Here is a 21,623-nt window from a genome sequence, read left to right on the forward strand (position 1 = left end):
CGATAATTTTTTTTACATTTAATTTTATTAATCTTTTCATAAAAATATAATTCATTCTGCTACAAAAACCATATGAATCCAAGTTTCAAACTTTGTGAAATTTTAATAAAACTCAAAAAATATTGATCAAAATTTTAATATAATAATTACAATTTTTTATAGTCCATTTATTTTCGGTATAGTTCTTGAATTTTGTTCTTTTTTTCTCCATTTTCTCCGTATATAATGATATGATCAAAATTTGAAGAAAACACCTAACATATAACAATCAGCAATATTGATTGACTGTCGCCGCTACTTCTATCGGTTGTTTTTTTAGCTGTATGAGAACTATCAAAATCAATAACTATGGTTTGGCAGCTGACAATGGCAAACTATGTTAATATTTCTGTTAAGTAAGGATTGACAATTCATCATGAACCGTTTAACGTGAGAACAACGCTTCCAAATTGTGGAAATTTACTTTGAAAGAAAATTAAATCTGTTCGCGAAATTCATAGAGCGAAGGGTTGAAGAAGACGCCGAAATGTCGATTAATCTTTATCCACTTCGAAAATTTTATCTAAGGATTTTCGCTTACGTGCCATTAAAATACAATGTAAAAACTGGCTTCAAATGGCCATTGTCTGCGTCGCATTTTTACTGATTGGGCTCCTTTACAAGGTGAAGCCCAAAATAAACAAGACTGGCGTTATACAACTGTTTTTCATGGTGCCATCTTCTTAATGAGTTAGTTAGCTGATTTCCAGTAAAAGTTTGGTAACATTCGGTTCTGTGGAAGCGAAGTTATTGCGTCCAAAGTGCCAGTATATTTGTGGCATCGGTATAAAAATGAGTTTCAAACAACGGGCTAATTAATATCAAATTTCGATTTGAAATCGGTAAAACGTTTATCTAAATATTTGAATTGATGAAAAAAGTGTATGAAAGAGGCGAGAAAATACGAGAACTTCCTTTACAACATTGTAACTGGTGATGAAACGTGGCGCTTCCAACATAAACTGAAATTAAGCGTCAAAGTGCCGAATGGAGGGCCCCAGACGAGCCACCATCCACAAAATCGCGTTTGGAGAAGTCAAAAATCAAGTCGATTTTCATTTGTTTTTACGATTCCAAGGGAATTGTCCACCATAAGTTCGTGCCAACTCTTGTGACTGATTTTTTGACTGGAAATCGCATTTTAACCATCAATCACTCACCGTATTCACCTGATATGACGCCCTGTGACTTCTACCTATTCGGAGGAAAACGTTTTGCGTCCGTAGAGGCCATCCAAAAGGCTTTCACCGACATCCTGAAGGGCATTCCGGTCAATGACCTGAAACACTCTTTCGAAAAGCTTTTAGATCGCGCAAAACCGTGTTTCGAGGTCAGAGGGGACTATTTTGAATAAATAAACTCGAAGTTATCAGAACAAAGCTCCTGTCGTTTCTATTTTAGCTCAGTCTTGTTTATTTTGGGCTTCACCTTATTATTCAGATTTATTGGAAAAATTCGTCTGATCGAAAGGAGCATTTAACTCTTAGCGGCGGATATATAAAATGACTTTTATCATAGTGAAAAAATTAATGCTATGAAATTATCTACCAGATGATACTTCTTACACAAAGAAATTCACTCCGAGACTATTTCGTTTTTGTGTTGTGATTTTAAGATCTCAAGCTTTTAAAAAAACACCCGATATGTATTTATTTTTATTTTTTTGCACGAATGTTTGGGAGTTATTTCATTTTACGCGATTTTTTTAAAGTTGTAGAGCACGCCCCCTAATTTGCTCCTCCTACTATCCCTGAAGACATGTCGCATGTATTTTTTCACAATAGTTTATATAATATAGCTTATACAGTTTTCGAAGGAACATATCTACCGTGTAGAAAAGGAGTTGGGTCTATTACAGGAACGCTGTGATTACAAGAGTTTTGAATAAACTGCGACGATATTAAGTTCCAACAGGATAGCGCCCTATGTAACTAATGACACTAAGCTCGGCTATCATGTTATCAACAATCGATCGATTTTATTTAACCCCTAGGATTTGCAATTTGACCATTCTGAATTTCTTGAGAGATGTCGTACTATATTATACAAATGCTATGAGAAACTGTCAACAAGATACTGGTAAATTTAATCCAACAATGACACAACAACAGCAAACTGCTCAACAGCAGCTACAAAATCGTTTAGCATCAAATTGTGGCATTCCCAACGATGCGACCGGTCAAAAGAAAGCTGCTCTTGTCATTCAAGTCTTATAACTTTCTGATGACCAGATTTCGCATCGCAGATTTTGTACCGTCGTATTAACGATTTGTCGTATTCCTTTATCATCTAAACAATGCCCTTGCTAAATAATGAAGAATAAAAATGAATGAAAAAAAAACAAAAAAAATGGATTACCAGAAAACATTGTTATATAATATTTTATTTAACAGAGTAAGTAAAAACACAAAGAGTAGGTACAATATAAAGGCATGAAGAAAATTTTTTTTCTAATAGCGGTTTCTCCTCGACAGACAATGAAAAAAAGGAAGCGCAAAACTGTAGGTAACTCCATTTGTAGAAAAACATCAAGGTGCCCAAGGTGGAAGAGCTCGGCCAAACACCCAATAAAATATCAAGTTCTAATTAACAAACAAAAACAAAATGCCGAGACACGTAAATGTTTTTCATCGCCAGTCACCATCCGCTTCAAAAACGGGTCGATTTTGTTGCGATTCAGAAGCGATTCGCATTTGGATGCAAGCGTTTTTGCAAGCGATTTTGCATACGGGCAAAAATGCTTTTTTGCGTCAAGTCGTGTGGCACCCATACATCGAGCTTTTTTTTGAATCCAAGCTTCTTCAAATGGTTTATAACGGTTTGATGACTCATGCCCAGCTCTTGGCCGATGCTACGGCTGCTACTATGCCGGTCTCTTTCGATCAATTCAGCGATTTTATCGCAATTTTTGACGACAGGCCTTCCGGACCGTGGCGCATCTTCGATCACCTCTGCACCAGAACGAAAACGTTGAAACCACCGTTGTGCGGTGGAAATGGAAATTGTATCGGGTCCATAAACTGCACAAATTTTATTGGCAGCATGAGATGCATTTTTGCCTTTATCGTAGTAGTACTGTAAAATATGCCGTATTTTCTTTTTATTTTGCTCCATGTTTGCGACGCTATAACTCACGAACGACTAAAAGCAAATAACAATTAATCAAACACGTGTTAGCACGTGAAAAGAGCTTTCAAAAAGCTCTAGCGTGAACCGATGCGACGAATACAACTAGAACTACGCGCTTGCAAAGACAAGCTTACGGAAATACCGCAAGACTTTTTTGACAACCTTATATTATCGAAAACTATATGTATGTTGAAAATATATCGAAAAATATACGTACAAAATACAATAACTTATATAAATTTCGTATTTTTTAGTTTTGAAAAAATTGTAATTTCAAATGAGACTGGGATTTTTTTTTTATTCAAAAATAGACAAACTTAATGCAAACTTAAGGTCAAAGTATTTTGAGAAAATTATCTGATCCAGAAAAACGGAATAAATATCAGTAATCTACAACCCAAAATTAACGTTGCGTTTCTCGGTGCTTTTATGCCCCATTTTAGCGTCCCAACAATGTATTCTACTAAACGGTAAGGTAATTGAAAAGTAGTAAGGAGAATATGACAATTGAGAAGCATTATTGAAAGCAGTAAAACCTCGACGAATGAGGAAGGAGAAAAGAAATTAGTTGCATTAAAAAGCTAATAATGGAGAAAGAGAGAAGGAACTGAACCGTGGTGGTAGAATGCCAACAAAGGATAAATGGGCTACACCGTATCAAAAAAATACGCCCCTGTTACAATGTATTACAATGTTTTTGCCAGGAGGCTGCATTTGTTTTTTTGTTCCAAAGCCTACCAGATTATCTCAAACACAAATTCATGTTGCAAATGAAAAAAAAGGATAATCAAATAAAGATAACTTCTTAATGAAAATTTGAATAGATCAAATTTCGGCGCGATTGAAATTCGCCGTTTTTCTGGCAGCTCTCGAGTTCAGATAAAATGTGGCCCATGCGTTGTTCAAAAAAAAAGGTTATTGTATTTTCGAAACCTGCCTTCAATTACTGTACGAGTTTTTAGACAATTTGTCTTTGTGTTTCATTTCGACTAGGTATTTGATTTGCAGTGTTTAAGACAGAACATGAGTCGCGCCATTGGCTATTTTGCAGTACTTCACCACATACCTACATATGTAAGTGTAGAGCAGTTTCTTCTTCTGTTTGCGTTGTTGCTGGTCATAATAGATATTTTAAAAATCGTTTACTTTATATCAGCTATAATGAAAGCATTCAAAGCATCAGGCTACAATGTTTATAAAATTTTTTAAGCGAAGAATTTTTTGTTAATTCCAACAAACGGCGCATTTTTATTCTAAGAGTTAAAAATATATATTTATTAAGTACTTAGCCGATTTATATTTTCTGGTGAGAATGCATTGCATCTGTTAAATTTTACTGGTAATGCAAATTAAATTGCAGTATTAGTAAAATATTTTTTACTGGAAATTTACTTGTTTGCAAAGTGCCTATCTATGCAAGAAAGGAAAGTGAGTGGTGTTATAAATGAAAAATATCATACTTCACTCGAGGGAAAAATTTGCCGTACTGTTTTTAAGAAATATTATCACCAGTGATGTTCAATCAAAGCGCCTGGAGAAGACAATATAACAGCTGAGCTCCTAAAAAACGCAAGTATTAGTTACATTGAAAGAATGCATCACCTGACCACATTGATCTGGAACAATGAAACACTGCCAGGTGACTGGAACGCAGCAATAATACTCCCCATTCACAAGAAATGCGATAAATTAAATTGCAAAAACTATCGCGGGATTTCCCTACTCAACACAACGTATAAAATAATCAGAAGATTTGTTAATAAAAGACTTAAAGGCCACTCGGAAAGAGTAATTCAAGAGTATCAATGCGGATTTCGACCTGGAAGGTCAACAATAGACCAAATTTTTTCTCTCAAACAGTCCATGGAGAAATGTTTTGAGCATAACATTGGGCTGCATATGCTGTTTGTTGATTTCAAGCAAGCTTTCGATAGCATGAAGAGGAGGGCTATCCCCACAATATTTCATAAATGCAAAATCCCAGACAAACTAACCAGAATAGTGATGATGACTCTGAAAGAAACTGTATCCAAAGTAATGATACAAGATAAAAAATCCGACCCCTTCAGAATTAAAACTGGAGTAAGACAAGGGGATACGCTCTCATCAACAATCTTCAACCTTATGCTATGCTGTGCCATCGATGAAGTAAGCGACGCAAAAAGGACTGGACATATTTTAAACAGAACTACCCAATTATTCGCATACGCAGATGACATAGCAATTGTCAGCAAAAATATCCACGCCCTAACCAAAACCTTCGCTGATATTGAAATTGCTGCTAGTAAAATTGGTCTTAAAACCAATGAAGTTAAGACGAAATATATGATGATGTCCAGACAAAATAAACCAACATCAGGCAAACTGAAAATTGGCGATTTTTCTTATGAAATCGTTGAATGCTTTACCTATTTAGGCTTCAAACTGAGTAGAGACAATTCAATGAGCCTCACCATCGATGAGAGAATTCTAGCAGCGAACAGATCGTATACGTCGTTAACGAATCTCTTCAAATCAAAACTACTAAACAGTCAAAGCAAATTGACTCTGTTTAAAACCATCATTAGGCCAATATTATGCTATGCAGCTGAATCGTGGACTCTAATTGAAGCAGATAAAACAAAACTGCAAGCCTTTGAACGAAAAGTATTCAGAAGAATTTTCGGAGCAATCAAAGATCACGGCGAGTGGCGGATAAGATGGAACGACAAGCTAGATCAACTGATAAAGGGCGAAAATGTTATACGTTTCATCAAAGCGCAGCGGTTAAGATGGCTGGGTCACATCACAAGAATGGACGGTACGAGGGCGCAGAAGAAAATCGTAGAAGCCAGAGCGTTCAACACTAGAGCAAGAGGAAGGCCGAGAACAAGATGGACCGACGAACTAGAGGACGACATCAAGAAACTTAGGATAACGAACTGGAAAAAAGTCGTAAGCGTTCGAGACGTATGGAGGTCCCACGTGCAGCAGGCCCAAGCTCACAAAGAGCTGTAGAGCCAAAAGATGATGATGATGTTCATTTTCGTGTAAATGATCGTACACGATTTCAATCAATTTAAGAATCTCGGCCTATGCCAATTTGTACGTTTTTATTGTCACGGGAACGATATTCGCCTATTACCTTGCACCTGAAAACGAAGGGGCAAGCGCGCTACCAAAAAGGGCAACAACCATTTGCCACCAGTGTTAAAAGCGTAGTTACCTAAAAGTATGCAACTTAATTTGTTACCAATGCGATCTTGCGATCTTCAAAGATAAATTAGCATCAAAGCCAACGTACGGTACTGGTACGAACATTCACACATTTCAAGTAGATGTTTTCTTATTTATTTATTTACTTAGCGACCGCCGCACAGTGAAGCGCGTGTGGGCAAAACCAGTAAAACTGAAAGTGGTAAGTGCAGTAATCATTCTAACATACAAAATCGCTTCCATTTTTTTTAATTCTTGTTTTCTTTTTTTCAAAAAATACTTATTTTGTGAGCTGTCTCTAGAAGGCTGTAGCGTTTTTATTTATGAATCAAAGTTCTCTATTTTTTCGGTAATCAACTCTGCTTAGTGCTTTCTCTTCCATTCATTTCCATTTCTCTGAGTATCAATTAGAAAAGACATTAACTGCGAATATAGAAAAACGGCCAATGAAAATTTGTCCGCTGTTTAAATATTGTCGTTTACTAGACGGGAGAATGCATGCATTATAAATCAAAGTAATTTCTATGTGCTAATATCAGCTTACCTATGTTTCCAAATAATTTTTTATAATAGCATTTACTTTTAAATTTTTTGAATTATTGGGGTTTGATACTCGGAAACAAAAAGAAAAAAAAAATGGAAATATGCTAAAAAAAGCTTAATTTAATAAAACTCTAAACGATGATAATTGGTCAAAGTCCGCAAGCTCAAATTGAGGTCCACAGCTAGGAGATGTGTAGCCGCAAGTAGTAGTAGTAGTAGTAGCACATGGTGGGCCATGTAAAATTTGCTTTTTGAATCGGCTATAAAAAAAAACTAATCAATATTTCTTCAAACATTTTTTTTTTAATTTGGAGATTGAACATTGTCATTTATGAATGAAAAATAATATCGTTCAAATGACTGTCACGACTGGCTTTACAGTAGGCCTTTCGATCAACGGCCGCCGTGGCCAAATGGGTTGGTGCGTGATTACCATTCGGAATTCACAGATAGAACGTTGGAACGAATCTCGGTGAAACCAAAATTAATAAAAAATATTTTTCTAATAGCGGTCGCCCCTCGGCAGGCAATGGCAAACCTCCGAGTGTATTTCTGCCATGAAAAAGCTGCTCATAAAAATATCTGCCGTTCGGAGTCGGCTTGAAACTGTAGGTCCCTCCATTTGTGGAACAACATCAAGACGCACACCACGAATAGGAGGAGGAGCTCGGCCAAACTCCCAAAAAGGGTGTACGCGCCAATTATTGGACTATTTTTTGTGGGGAGCCGTTAAGGACAAATGCTATGCGAACCATCCAGAGACGATTGATGCTTTAAAACTCGAAATCGAAGTTGCCATTCATAATATTGGAGCCCAAACAATTGAAAATGTGCTTAAAAATTGGGTTGATCGAATATATATATATATATAGAAATTATATATATAATATATAATATATATATAATATATATATATATATTCGATCAACGTCTCTGGATGGTTCGCATAGCATTTGTCCTTAACGGCTCCCCACAAAAAATAGTCCAACGGGCATAAATCACATGATTATTCGGTTTTCAAAAACGGTAGCCAAAAGTTCGAGTGTAACTTTGGCAGTGTGACAAGTTACACCGTCCTGAAGAAACCAAATTTCGTCCATGTCATCCTCTTCAATTTTTGGAAACAACTCGTTGAGCATGTCACGGTAACGCTCGCCATTTATTGTAACCGCGGCTTTTCGTTCATTTTCGAAAAAAAATGGCCCGATGATGCCGCCAGAGCAAAAACCGCACCAAACAGTGACTAGTTGTGGATGCTTTTGCTTCTCTACAGTAACGTGTGGATTTTCTGAGCCCCAAATCCGACAATTTTGCTTATTGACGTAGCCACCGATGTGAAAATCAGAAAAGAAGAAGAAGACTCACTACTTTGGAAATAGGTTTTCAATATTTTCCAATTTTGTTCATAGGTATATGTACATATGTATATTTGTCGGTTACACCCTTTTCGAGTGTTTGCCAGAACTCCTCCTGCTGTGTTGTGTAGCTTGATGTCTTCAATAAATAAATGGAGGAACCTACAGTGTTATGCCACCTCCGAGTGACAGATGGTTTTTATGAACAGCTTTTTCATGGCAAAAACACACTTGGTGGTTTGCCATTGTCTGCCGAAGAGCGAACGCTGTTAGACAATTTTTTTTTATCGTTTGATGTTTCATGCCTGGTATTTCGAATCTAAATTGCCAAGTAAAATAGATCAGAATTTACCATACATTCAATATAACTCAAAGCTCGGAGCAAATGCGTTTTTAGCCCATAGCCCTGGTTTCACTGCGCCGAAAGTTCATTGCCTTTTCTCCGGAAGACCCGAAGAAGGAATAGGGGGTTATTTCAATAAATGAACTTTATAAGCAGTCAATAAAAAATCTGTCATCTAAAAAGAATAAATCTAAAAGTGCGTTCACATACGCAGTGATTAGCAATGGATGCACAAAAATTAATCTACCCGTTCACATACGACAGATTAGCTCCAAAATTGGCAATCAGCTGTCGAGACTGATTTGAATTGTTTTGCTTCATAAAAATTGGTTCGGTGGAATATTTTATTGTTTTTGGTTGGTTTAATTATTATGAAGAAAAGTCAAAGAGGAGCAATAATTAATTTTATTGCGCAATTTGCTACTAGTAATAGACAGTTGGAAGGCAATCCGTAAACGACGTCTGCTGTGGTTGCAAACAATTATACGCATGCGACATTACATTTTATTATCCTTTTCCTGCGTCCATTTATTTAGTTTTTACACTGGGTTATATGCAAAAAGGTATGGTTATAATCAAATATTATTTTATTACCTCAGATTTTGAGAGAGAAAGTTTGAATGGGTAATCCCGCTTTTTAATTATGGATGGAGAGTTAAGCCCGAAAAAGTAGATAACCTATATTACTTATATGTGAACCTATTATAGCGAATCTAAGTTTAACGCTGCAATTTGTCGTACATTTGTTCGCGTGTATGAAACTTTTTATAACTTTTTGTAATTTATAATCAATGTAACCTTTAGATGTTAGGAACTCCTAGAAAGGATAAAGCGCCTTAATAGATAAATAAAAGTCAAGAAGTGTTTTAATATTGCGGATTATAAAATAAGGATAGATAAATGCGAGTTTTTAGTTAGTTAGGATTTTATGCCCATACATATGTATGTACATGCATATGTATGTCCTCACATGTCCAGGCCTTGCATGTTTTCATTCCTGCCTATTTAACTCATTCATCTATGACATGGATTCTATATGCATATATACATACATATGCGTCGGCAAACACACATACATATATATGTGTGTACATAAATATTTGAAAATGGAACCATCGTAAGGGTGCATATTCCCTGCAGTTGCGAGTGGTTGGCGCCTACGCCTGTCGCAATGAGTACTCAGGCTCGACAATGTCAATAACAACAACAATGCCTATCGCGACAGTGATTGGTTTTTGTGGCGCCACTGCAGTAATGGCGCCATTGCGTTATCTTTCATTAGAGGTTATATATTTTGCGAATCACAGGCGAGAACGCAAAAACGTAACTAGAAATTTATCTAAATATTGCATATCGTACTGACATACATACATAAATAATCGCATTGCAATTCCATATTTGTCTACAGTTTTCAAAGCACACATGAATATACTAATTACATACGCACATATGTATATATGTATGTACACCATCATAAAACGAATCACAGCCCAGCAGATATCTAATCAATTAAAATGGTGGTCTGGAAAGCAGCAAAAAGAATGAAAATAACTAACTTTATATAATGCAGTCAAATCCCTGCAAACGCAAATTGACTTAGAATTAAGCCTCTGGCAATGCTGCACTCCAAAAGTTTTTGAAGCCGCACAAAGAGTGTGTGAACACACTCCAACGCCGTGGTGAGAGCATTGAATCGATCAGGTATGCACCCATGAATGTGTATATGTGTGGGTTTATGGCGTCATTGAATTGCAACACCGCTGTTGTTATTTGGCCATGAAGTGTACAAGAGTGCATTGGCGATGGAACGAGTGTAACTTTACTTAAACGAACCAACAAACGCACAGTGGTGCGAGAATGAGCAAATCCAAATCTGACGAAGCGGCAATGGTGATCGCAGGCATGATTCCGATAGATATATTGGCGGAAGAAAGAGCGAGAGTGTTCATGCAGAAAGAACAGGACCACAGTAACATATCCGCGATCATAAAAAGAGAGAAGGCTACATCCATGCTGAAATGGCAGGAGCGTTGGGAAAACGCGACAAAGGGAAGGTGGACTTATACACTAATCCCAAAAATCGAAAAATGGCTAAATGGAAGCTATGGTGAGCCTAATTTCCAGCTAACGCAATTTTTGACAGGCCATGGTTGCTACCAGAAGTATCTACATCGCCTTAGGATACGTGATTCGCCTTTATGTCGAATATGCCATGAAGAGGAAGATGCAAGACATGTATTTTTTGTATGCCCGCGATTTGTGACTATCAGAGAGGATTTAGCTTCACTATCAGATGATCCGATAGTACCAGAAAACATAGTGGACATCATGATGTCTTCAAAGTATGCGTGGGATAAGATCTCGGCCGCAATTAGCCAAATAATTTATGCATTAAAGCTCGCAGACATATCCGAGGTCAGCGGCAGATAAACAGACGATACTTGACAAAGAAACGAACTCTTAAGTCGACGTGTGACAAGTATGGTGGGAGAGGGTGGACAGGCCCAACTGGGGTGGTTTGCTTCGGTAACAAACAAAACTGGGGGAGGATTAAAGTACATGCAACTTTTGACGGACTGCATGTGAAGTGTAACTGACGTAGAGCCTAGAGTTCAACCGCCTTCCCGACGATTTACTTAACGGTAGTACCGGGAGGGGATCGGTACATGGACGGTAGGAGGTTTAGTTTGGGTTAAAGTCCTACACTGACGGGGTACAGGCTTTCGATGCTTCCTCCTCGTAAAAAAAATAAAAAAAAAAAAAGTACGGGTTTTTCTAAGGCCGTAAAAGAATACACTTATTTGCCACTCTATTTTTGGGCAAAAGTTTTAATAGTTGGCTTCACTTAAAGAGGGCTTTCTGAATTCGAGGCGTCTTTCGTTTTGGTCGGATTGGTTCTAGTTTTCCAGCTAATGACATTTGAAAATGGGCCTTGGACCACTGAAAGCTCATTTAGAACCAACTTGGCTTTATATGTTAAAGTGATTCGATTTTGATAATTGTCAGAAATAAGTGAGGATAAATTAAAAAAATAAACAGTCCTGTGCAATATTTTAGTGGCATAGCTTTAAAAAATAAGGAACTATCTATTAAAAAGTTTAAATTTAAACAAAATTGTTCAACAATAAAAAAATTAAAAATTAAAAGACTTCTCAATGTCCCGTTATAGCGAAAACTAGACCCAATAAGATTACCTTTCAAAACTTATGCCCGAATTTTCAGCTTGCCCAGTGTTATTATAAAATACACGTAAATTAATTTGTTTGAAGAATTATTTTTCATCTTTACATAAAAATAAATAAATTTAAACACAAAAATAAAATGTAAGACAAATTCTTTGATTGACACAAAGTGAAGTCCAAAATAAACAAGACTGGCGTCATAAAAATGTTTTTGGGGGCATCATCTTTTTTAATGCGTTATTGCGTTGGAAGTTACATTGCTAGCTGACTTCCAGTGAAAGCTGGGTGACATTCGGTTCAGTGGAAATGAAATTATTGCCTCTAAAGTGTCAATATGTCTGTGTCATCGGTACAAAAATGGGTTTCGAACAACGAGCTAATATCAAATTTTGTTTTAAAATCGGTAAAACGTTTATCGAAGCATTCGAATTGATGAAAAAAGTTTATAGCGATGTTTGTCTATCTCGTGTCAGAGTTCATGAGTGGTTTACACGTTTCAGAGATGGCTGTGAGGAGATAAATTACAATGAACATACTGGGCCGCCCAAGTTTATAAATTTATCAAAAATGAACCGAAATAATCATTGAAAATCATGGAATCAGAGTTAAATATCTCCAAAACATAGATTTAACGCATTTTAACTCATCATTTGGGCTTACGAAAGGTTTGGGCACGTTTCATTACGCACAAGTTAAATGAGGATTAAAGATTGCTCAGAATTCAACATTCGAAAGACCTCATTAAAAAGGCGAGAACTTCCTTTACAACATTGTAACTGGTGATGAAACGTGGCGCTTCCAACATAAACTGAAATTAAGTGTCAAAGTGCCGAATGTAAGGCCCCAGACGAGCCACCATCCACAAAATCGCGTTTGGAAAAGTCAAAAATCAAGTCGATGCTCATTTGTTTTTAAGATTCCAAGGGAATTGTCCACCACGAGTTCGTGCCAACAGGCCAAACCGTCAATACAATTTTCTGTCTTGGCGTTTTGAAGCGCTTGTTCCATTGCATTCGTCGAATTCGTCCTCATTACCGCGAAGGAGGAAGCTGAGCTTGTTGCATGATAATGCACCATCTCATCGATCAACTCTTGTGACTGATTTTTTGACTAGTAATCGCATTTTAACCATCAATCACTCACCGTATTCACCTGATACGACTCCCTGTGACTTCTACCTATTCGGAAAATTGCATTTGACAACGAAAGGAAAACATTTTGTGTCCGTAGAGGCCATCCAAAAGGCTTGCACCTACATCCTGAAGGACATTCCGGTCAATGACCTTAAACACTCTTTCGAAAAGCTTTTAGATCGCGTAGAACAGTGTTTCGAGGTCAGAGGGGACTATTTTGAATAAGTAAACTCGAAGTTATCAGAACAAAGCTCCTATCGTTTCTATTTTAGCTCAGTCTTGTTTATTTTGGACTTCAGCTAGTATTTTTTTCCATAGTGAAAATCATAGAGCACACCTGATGTTGACTGATATAATTAAATGCAAAAAACAAGCTAATTGATAGATCACGCTCAAACTCTGCGACACTATAGAGGACAGATGTACCAACATTCCAGCAAAAAAAAATTTAGACATGTGTGTAACGCGCGCTTTTTAAATGAACAATTCCCGATATTTTCTGGAACATGTATTTATATCAAGTATTTTTTTCATCGAACTACTTAAAACAACAAGACTTAACAATTTTCAAAATAAACGCTAGACACATGAAATACCTCTTTAAAACAAGATTTGATAAAAGATTTGTAAATAGATTAATATTTTCATCTTCTCCACCTTTTCCAAAATCGTGTAGTGTAAAATAATACATAAGAGTTTTCCACTCCTCAAGAGTTCTTGTGATGTAAGTCCGTCCGCTCCAAAATATTCTTGAAGTTTTTGATTATTTTGAAACTCTATTTTACTACTTAAATCATCACAATAGTGGTGAGTAACTGCTTTTATAACTGCATCCTGCGATGCCGAAGATGAAATCAAATTAAGATTGTGAAAAATGCAGCCAATAATTAAAAGGTTTGGAATTACAACATTATAACTGAGCAGTTGTCTGTATTTATAGCTTCAAAAATATTAGACGACGTTTGGTTTGTAAAGGCATCGTATCCAAAAATCTGCTTAGCTAAATTCTTCGATGCAATCAAATCGGTACTTTCATCAACCACCAGCGAATAGTCATAAGTCTGACAAAATTCTGCTATTTCTTTTACATTTTGTGGAGCTTTTACTATCAGGTCAGTCCATAAGCTCGTGCGTATTTTACCCATAATTTCACTTTTGTACGATTTTGCATACAAAAAATTATTCGCGGAATATAACGGAACTGTTTATATTTTCTTTGATATATTGTGCATTCAACAAGTGATTTTAATCGCGGATAGAAGCACGTGTTGTTACAAAGTAAAATGGAATCTTCGAACGCGTATAAGAGGCATATTTTGTATTTTTTTATAAAAGTGGTAAAAATGCAACAACTGCTGCTGCAGAAACAAACACTGTTCACGAAAAGGATACCGTGAGTGTAAGGACTGCACAAAAGTGGTTTTCAAAATTCCGAAGTGGTAACTGCGACGTGGAGGATGCCCCGCGCGTTGGTCGCCCTGAAGTCTTAAACTCCGACGCCTTGCTCGCACTCGTGGAAGCTGAGCCAAATATGTCAGTCGATATGATAGCTCAGAGGTTAAATTCATCGCATGGAACAGTTCACAAGCACCTGATTCAGTTGGGAAAGGTTTCAAAGCTGGGAAAATGGGTTCCGCATAGACTTTCTGTCGTCAAGCTTCAGCAGAGAGTGAATGTGTGTTCTCAGCTGCTGCAATGGCTTGAAAATGAAAGTTTTTTGAACCGTATCGTTACTGGTGTGGAAAAATGGGTCCTTTACAATAATTCTGCTCGCAAACGCCAATGGTTAGATAAAGATGAAACACCAGAACCGACCCCTAGTGATGGCATTCACCCCGAAAAGACTCTCCTGTCTATTTGGTGGGATATGGCCGGAACCAAACCAGACGATAACTGCTGATTATTTTCCCCATCAGCTATTAAACCAGAATGAGGCACTTAACAAAAATCGACCGTCTTTAGTGAATACACGCAAAGTTTTGTTTCACCACGGGAACGCAAGACCTCATAACGCAAGGCAAACATTAGGCAAGCTGAACGAGCGCGGATGGGAGCTAATACCGCATCCACCATACTCTCCGGATATTGCACCTTGTGATTATCACCTTTTCCGTGGACTTCAATCCCATATGTGTAACAAGAACTACTCCTCAAAAGAATCTATAAAAAGGGATATCGAAGCGTATTTTGGCTCCAAGGACAAAACATTTTTTGAGCAGCAAATTAAAAATTTGCCTAAACGTTGGGAAGACATTGTAAATAATGAAGGCAAATATATTATTGATTAATAAATACTTTAAACATCTGTTTTATTAATTTTAAAACCACCTTTAAAACGCACCCGAACTTATGCACTGACCTGATATTTAAGAACTTCCTGCGTTATATTTTTATTTATATTTAAACTTTTAGTGATCGATAAATCTGGTATGTTTTGCCTAAGTTTATGTGGTCTAATATTAAAAAAGAAATAAATTTCACAAAGTCAAATATAAAGAAGCAAAAGCATTCAGAGAATATAAAAAACAATTTATAAGTTTTCAGATGTTTTCTGATGTTAAAATTGGACCACATATCAAAACGAACATAACAAAATACTGCCACAAGTTATGTACTTATGTACAGGGTGGTTCATGTAGTATATCTTTAACGTATGTTATTTAGACAGTAACAGCTCTTTCCCGCTGGAAGTCAGGATCGCATTTCTGCGAGACTAAACTAATCGCTTTACATTTAAACCACATTGGGAAATATTGCGAACTTATTGCCAAAGTCAATGCTGAGTAGTCCAAATAGTGCGTTTATTAAATATAAATTAAAATCACCAGTTAAGACGAAGCAAAACAACTACATCTGGGAACCGGAAAATCCGCATGTGATCGCAGAGAAGCCAATTTATCTTCAGGGAGTGATAGTTTGTAGTTACTTTTAGAGCGGTGACATCATTGGCCCATTTTTCTTAGAAAAGCTGCTGGAGGCGACATTTCGGTAAGCGGTGAGTGGTATAGAGGCATTATAAACAATTTTTTGTGGCCGGAAATTAACGACATGAACTTGGGTCATATTTAGTTTCAACAGGGTAGTGCGCCAGGCCACACAGGTCATGCCACAATCGGATCTTGTGCGCGCCAAGATTAGTGATCGTGTTGCCTGCCTTCTCGCCGATTCTTGTTGTCCTACTCGGTGCTGCGATTTGAGGGTATTATACTTCTGTTTGTGGAGTTCCGTGAACAACTGATGTTATGCGAATGGGCTCTGCTAGTAGCTCCTGGCATAGCAGGATGCTCTACTGCGAATACAGCCGAGGCAGCCATGTGAATCAAATCGTGTTCCATAAATAATAGAAATGTCTGCACTCTCGAATAAGCCAAGAATATACCGAAAGAAATTAATTTTTGTTAATTTTCTTGAATTATTTAAAATAAATCACTTGGTGTACCACTCCGTATACATTTGCTCACATTACGCACAGACGTCAGCAAAAAATTCGGATTATTTTGATTATTACGCGCGGTACAAATATTTTCATCTACATGCTAATAAGTGCCAATAACTTACATTCCAAGGATGGCCAATATTTTCTAGAAAATTTAAGTAAAGAATGATTTAATATTAAAGTAAATTTTTTTTTCTTAATTCCTCCAATTATTTCATACTCTCTGAGTAAGACGATTCATCCTTGAGCTCAAAATAGCTGTTTACTTCATCGGCGAAGTCGTCATTCATCTGCCTAGTGAGCTCTTTATAGTTGGAAGCAGGAAATACTCGAAGTGTGCCAATTTATAGAGCTTTAAGATAACTGAATTCTTTAGCCTTTGATTTATTTTCGTCTAAGCCTAATTTTATAATATTCTTAAACAAATTTCACATTTAATTTGAATCAGATACATTCAATCTTGTAAAGTTGTATTTATTTTATTATAAAACGTAATTTAATTTATTGTAAAATATAACTCCAGTATTTTTAACCGTAATAAAAACTCTGGAAACCAAATGCGTTTAGTAAGCTAAGCTGCGCGAGCGAGAGTAACACCTGTTTTGCAGCGGCCAGCCAACGCTGTCCACACTACAAAGGTAGTCATTGGCAAGCATTTGAAAAAAGACATCTAGTAGTCATTACAATTTTAAGCCATTGCCATATATGTAAAAAAACGTTAAATTAAATTTTAACAAGTAAAAGGTATTGCCATATAGAAATAAATACATTATGGAAGCTTAATTTTAATATTACATTAGTTCTCGTAGTTTGATTCAACTATTGTTACATAAGACTTAAGTAAATAAACAAATAAATATGTGTGAGCAATTTATAAGTTAATTCATACAATTTTGCTATTGAGTCTGCGAGCTTGAACGTCGATGATCTGTCGCTCATTACCTTTCTAATTCAATCGACGTTAATTCATGATACTGAGCGTATCTAAAACAAAGTATCTCCATGATCATTTGGGCGTGCGACGCATCTTAACGTTTTTCAGCTACAATTTTTCACCAAAAGTACACTCACTCCACTGCAGGTAAATTAGGAGAAAACACAGCACCAATTTTTCAAATGCTTTCCATATTCAAACAGTTTTGCAGAACTTAAATCGCTGATCTCTGTGATTAACCTGTAGCCTCTTCATGTTCGTGCATCCTCACTCGCCGATCGTCCAACTTCCTATAGTAGATTATAACACCCTTTTGTTGTACGTTGATATAATTAAGTGATTGTTCGGTAGAAAGATTTTTCTGAATAAGAATACAAACTTTGGTTCTACCAGAGACCGATGCACCCACCATCAGAGTTTAGCCCCCAAAACATTGTTTAATAATAAAAAAAAAACACAAAGACACTAGGCCGCGTTCAGGACGCCCAAAAATATTAACACATCATGTAACTTGAGACCTTTTTTCAAAGTGTCCAGAAGAATCTCCGACTATAAGAATCCAAATACAACAAAGTTTTAAAAAGCCCGTGTACTCTGACACAATTCGCAAAATTTATGTTTCGTAAAATTATGTGGCGAAAAAGGGGTTCAGCACTCGATAAGTGCAACGTAGAGCCTACAGTGAAGCATTGAGGTGGTGGAGCAATGATATAGGGATGCATGGCTAGTAAAAGTGGAGGAAGAATGGAGTTCATTGAGTTCACTATGGACAAATATGCATACCTTAATATCTTGAAAAGAAATTTGAAGCAAAGCGCTGAAGGATTAGGTGTAGGAAATGGTTACTAGTTTCAGCAAAATAACAATCCGAAGCATACTGCTGACATAGTTAAGGTTTGGTTACTCTATAACGTTTCTCATTAGCTTCGAACACCATCACAATCACCGTATTAAAACCTTTTTTTTCAATGAATCACCATAAAAACCTTTTTTTTTTCAATAAATTATTTTTGTTGGTTCTTTGACTTTTTACCGAAGTGGATGTATTCTTCACAACATTTGCTGTTTCGAACATGGCAACATTGTAGATGAAGGAGTTTCAATAAATGAATCAGTTCTTTATCAGGATCATATAAGTATTATGGCATGTGCTTGCAAATTTTTTTTCGGATGTCGATCTTTGTCAATTGGAATACAACCTAGTTTTGTTTGCTTGATTAAATTCTTATCTGTAGGAATCGGAGGCATGCTGACACATTTTGTTTCCCATAACGTCGGCGTTTGTCTATTCTTTTTCCATTTCATAAATTTCACAACTCTATTTCCTTTTGACGATTGAAAGCATATCAAATTTCGTCGGATCGAAATATTGACTTTTATATGCTCTTAAATTCAATAACTACTTTAGACGAGATACCTCAAACCCAACATTCTCTCGATAGTCCCTCGAGGAAGTTAAATTCGTTAAAGACTTTAGTAACCACAAGTATTATCTAAATTTAAATAGATGAGTCTTGTTAGTCGATAAAAACTTTAAACGTAATACTTCTTTAATACGTCGTGGATTGCGGCCGGAGTAAATTAAACATTTTAATAATGAAATGTTAGATAAAGTCCATTTCTAAACGGCGGCTGCCGTAGTCGAATGGGTTGGTTCGTGGCTATCATTCGGGAGAGCGGTACCGCGGGCATGCAACTCCAATTGATAGAAAAGGTTCTTTAATGTATTTCTGCCATGAAGAAACATCAAGACGCACACCACAAATAAGAAGAGGCGCTCGGCTAAGCACCCAAAACGGTTGTAAGCACCAGTTGTATTTAAGTAAATATGTGTAGATTTTTGCGAAATTTTTACGTTTTCTCTAAATGAACCGTCTCTCCATAAGCCCTATGGTTTCGATCACTGGATTTCTAAATAAAAGTCTCAAACGAATGGTAAGACAACTTTTTTGCTTTATTTATTTATTTATTTATACTGGTTGGGTGGTTAGTTGAAGTGGTGATTCTTCCAGAATCCAACTAGCGCTTCCGCGCCATTTTGTTGCCACATCCTCGTTACCAACTTGTTTAACGGTTATTTACAGCATAACTATATCCAGTATGTGCGGTTAAGGAACCTTATTAGGTTGTTAACGTCTAAGCCAATAGTTGTTCGAGATTCTCGAACAGCGGTTGGCCCAGGGTTAACATTCTGTCCTTCCATAGGGCAGGGCATTCACAGAAGAAATGGAAGATTGTCTCCTTTTTCTCCGGCTGTTTGTAACTGTGACAGTATGTATTGTGAGGGATACCTATTTTGGCTGCTTGTTCTCCGATAGACCAAAAGCCAGTTATGACTGCCGTTAGTCTCCAGGTGTCCCGTCGTTTCATTCTTATTAATGCCGACGATTGCTTGAGGTTGTAGGTGGGCCATAACGTTCTGCTAATTTTGCATTTCGTCTGGACTTTCCACCTACAGTCTGCGATTCGGAGGTATTTTTGGGAAATTGTGCTCTTCACTGCACCTAATGGTGTGAGTACCGATTCTGCAAGAGCGTTATTCATGGCAGATCCCCCTCTTGCCAGTTCATCTGCTTTTTCGTTACCTTCAATGTTCCGATGTCCCGGGACCCAGATTAAGGTAACTTTATGGTTTTCACTCAAGTTGGTGAGGCTATTCCTACTTTGTTCCACCACTTTGGAGGTTGTTGTGGCCGAACCCAGTGCCTGGATTGCAGCTTGGCTATCCGAGAGAATAGCGATATTACCCTTAAAAGAGAAATCTGCGATTAGTAGCCTACAGGCTTCCCCAATTGCCAGTACTTCCGCCTGGAAGACACTGCTGGTATTAGGGAGACGCACAGATTTCTCAATTTTAAGTCTGTGAGAATATATACCAGCTCCAGCACCGCAGCCCATTTTACTTCCATCCGTATAGACTGTAGTGCCGAAGTTGTTTAGAGAGAATCCCTTATTCCATTCTTCCTTAGTTGGAAAGAGAGTGGCAAAATTCGTATTGAAAGTTACCGTCGGGACGATGTAGTCAGTTCTCACCGAGATTAACTGAGTTTGTCGCAATAATAGACTAGCGTGACCATAAGTTTTTTCTCTCCAGCGACCCGCTTCGTTTAACCTAAATGCACTCATGGTTGCCGTCTTCTTAATATGTAGGTCTATTGGAATAACGTGTGTCAGTGCATTGAGAGCCTCTCTAGGACATGATCTGATTGCACCGACCGTTATTACACATGCTGATCTTTGTATTCTGCCGAGTAGTTTGGTATTGTACTCTCTCCTTAGAGCCTTCCACCAAACTACCGAACCATACGATAGAAAAGGTCGTATAACCGTCTTATACAGCCATAATGTATGCTTAGGTTGAAGACCCCATCTTCTTCCAAGCATACGTTTACAGGCATATAAAGTAATTTATTTATACTATTTCTGTAATTTTTATTGCTGTCGATTGTATGAACTTACATGGGGTATATTTATTTTTTGTTTATTTTATTGATACAAATGCTTTGTTTGATTGCTGTTTAAATGGCGTCTCGTTGTTAATGTCACTGAAAATATTTATTTATGCGATTATTGATTGATTTTGTGGAATTGCAATAAGACAGTTATAATAGTTTAACATCAATAAAAAGACTTGATTACAAACATATGCATATGTATGTACGTACGCATACACTACTGCTTCCAGAAATATACAATATGTGTGTGAAAAGTAGACAATTAGCCCTTATATCCGTCTTCACTACATTTGGTAAGGCAAAAATTATTAGAAATATGTACATATGTATGTAACTTTATATGTATTCCAGTTTACTTTCATCCATCTGAGTCTCCTTTTTTGCAATTGCAATAATTGCGCATCTATTTCAATATGTTTTCCGTTTATCTAATATGCCATGTCTCCCTTGAGAATCTTGCAACACGTGATCATCCACTGTCTTGTGTAAACAATTCCATAATTATGCGCTTACATTACCAGATTTGATTCCGTGCACGCGTCAGCATTTGTTATCCTTTTTGAATATTTTGGAGGGTGGAATAAAAAAAACTGTTTTCATTATTTGCTGGAATGTAAAAAACATTCGGAATTCTGATAGCACAAGAGGTGAAAACTTACTCCAGTGGTGGACTATCACTCCGGAGATATCCGAAATGTCGGTCAGTATCCTCCCATGGCTGTAACTAGGGTTTGACCACTGCTTTAAAGTGTTCACACTTATTACCGAACTCTTATCAACATGTTTCGTCTGAAAAGAAGTTCAGTATTGCATAACACGCTTTCGATGGCGTGGCTCACATTGCACCGGTTATAAGAACAGATGTGAGCCTGAGAACTT

The sequence above is a fragment of the Anastrepha obliqua genome, chromosome 1, assembly GCF_027943255.1.
Source record: "Anastrepha obliqua isolate idAnaObli1 chromosome 1, idAnaObli1_1.0, whole genome shotgun sequence".
NCBI classification, from domain to species: Eukaryota; Metazoa; Arthropoda; class Insecta; order Diptera; family Tephritidae; genus Anastrepha; species Anastrepha obliqua.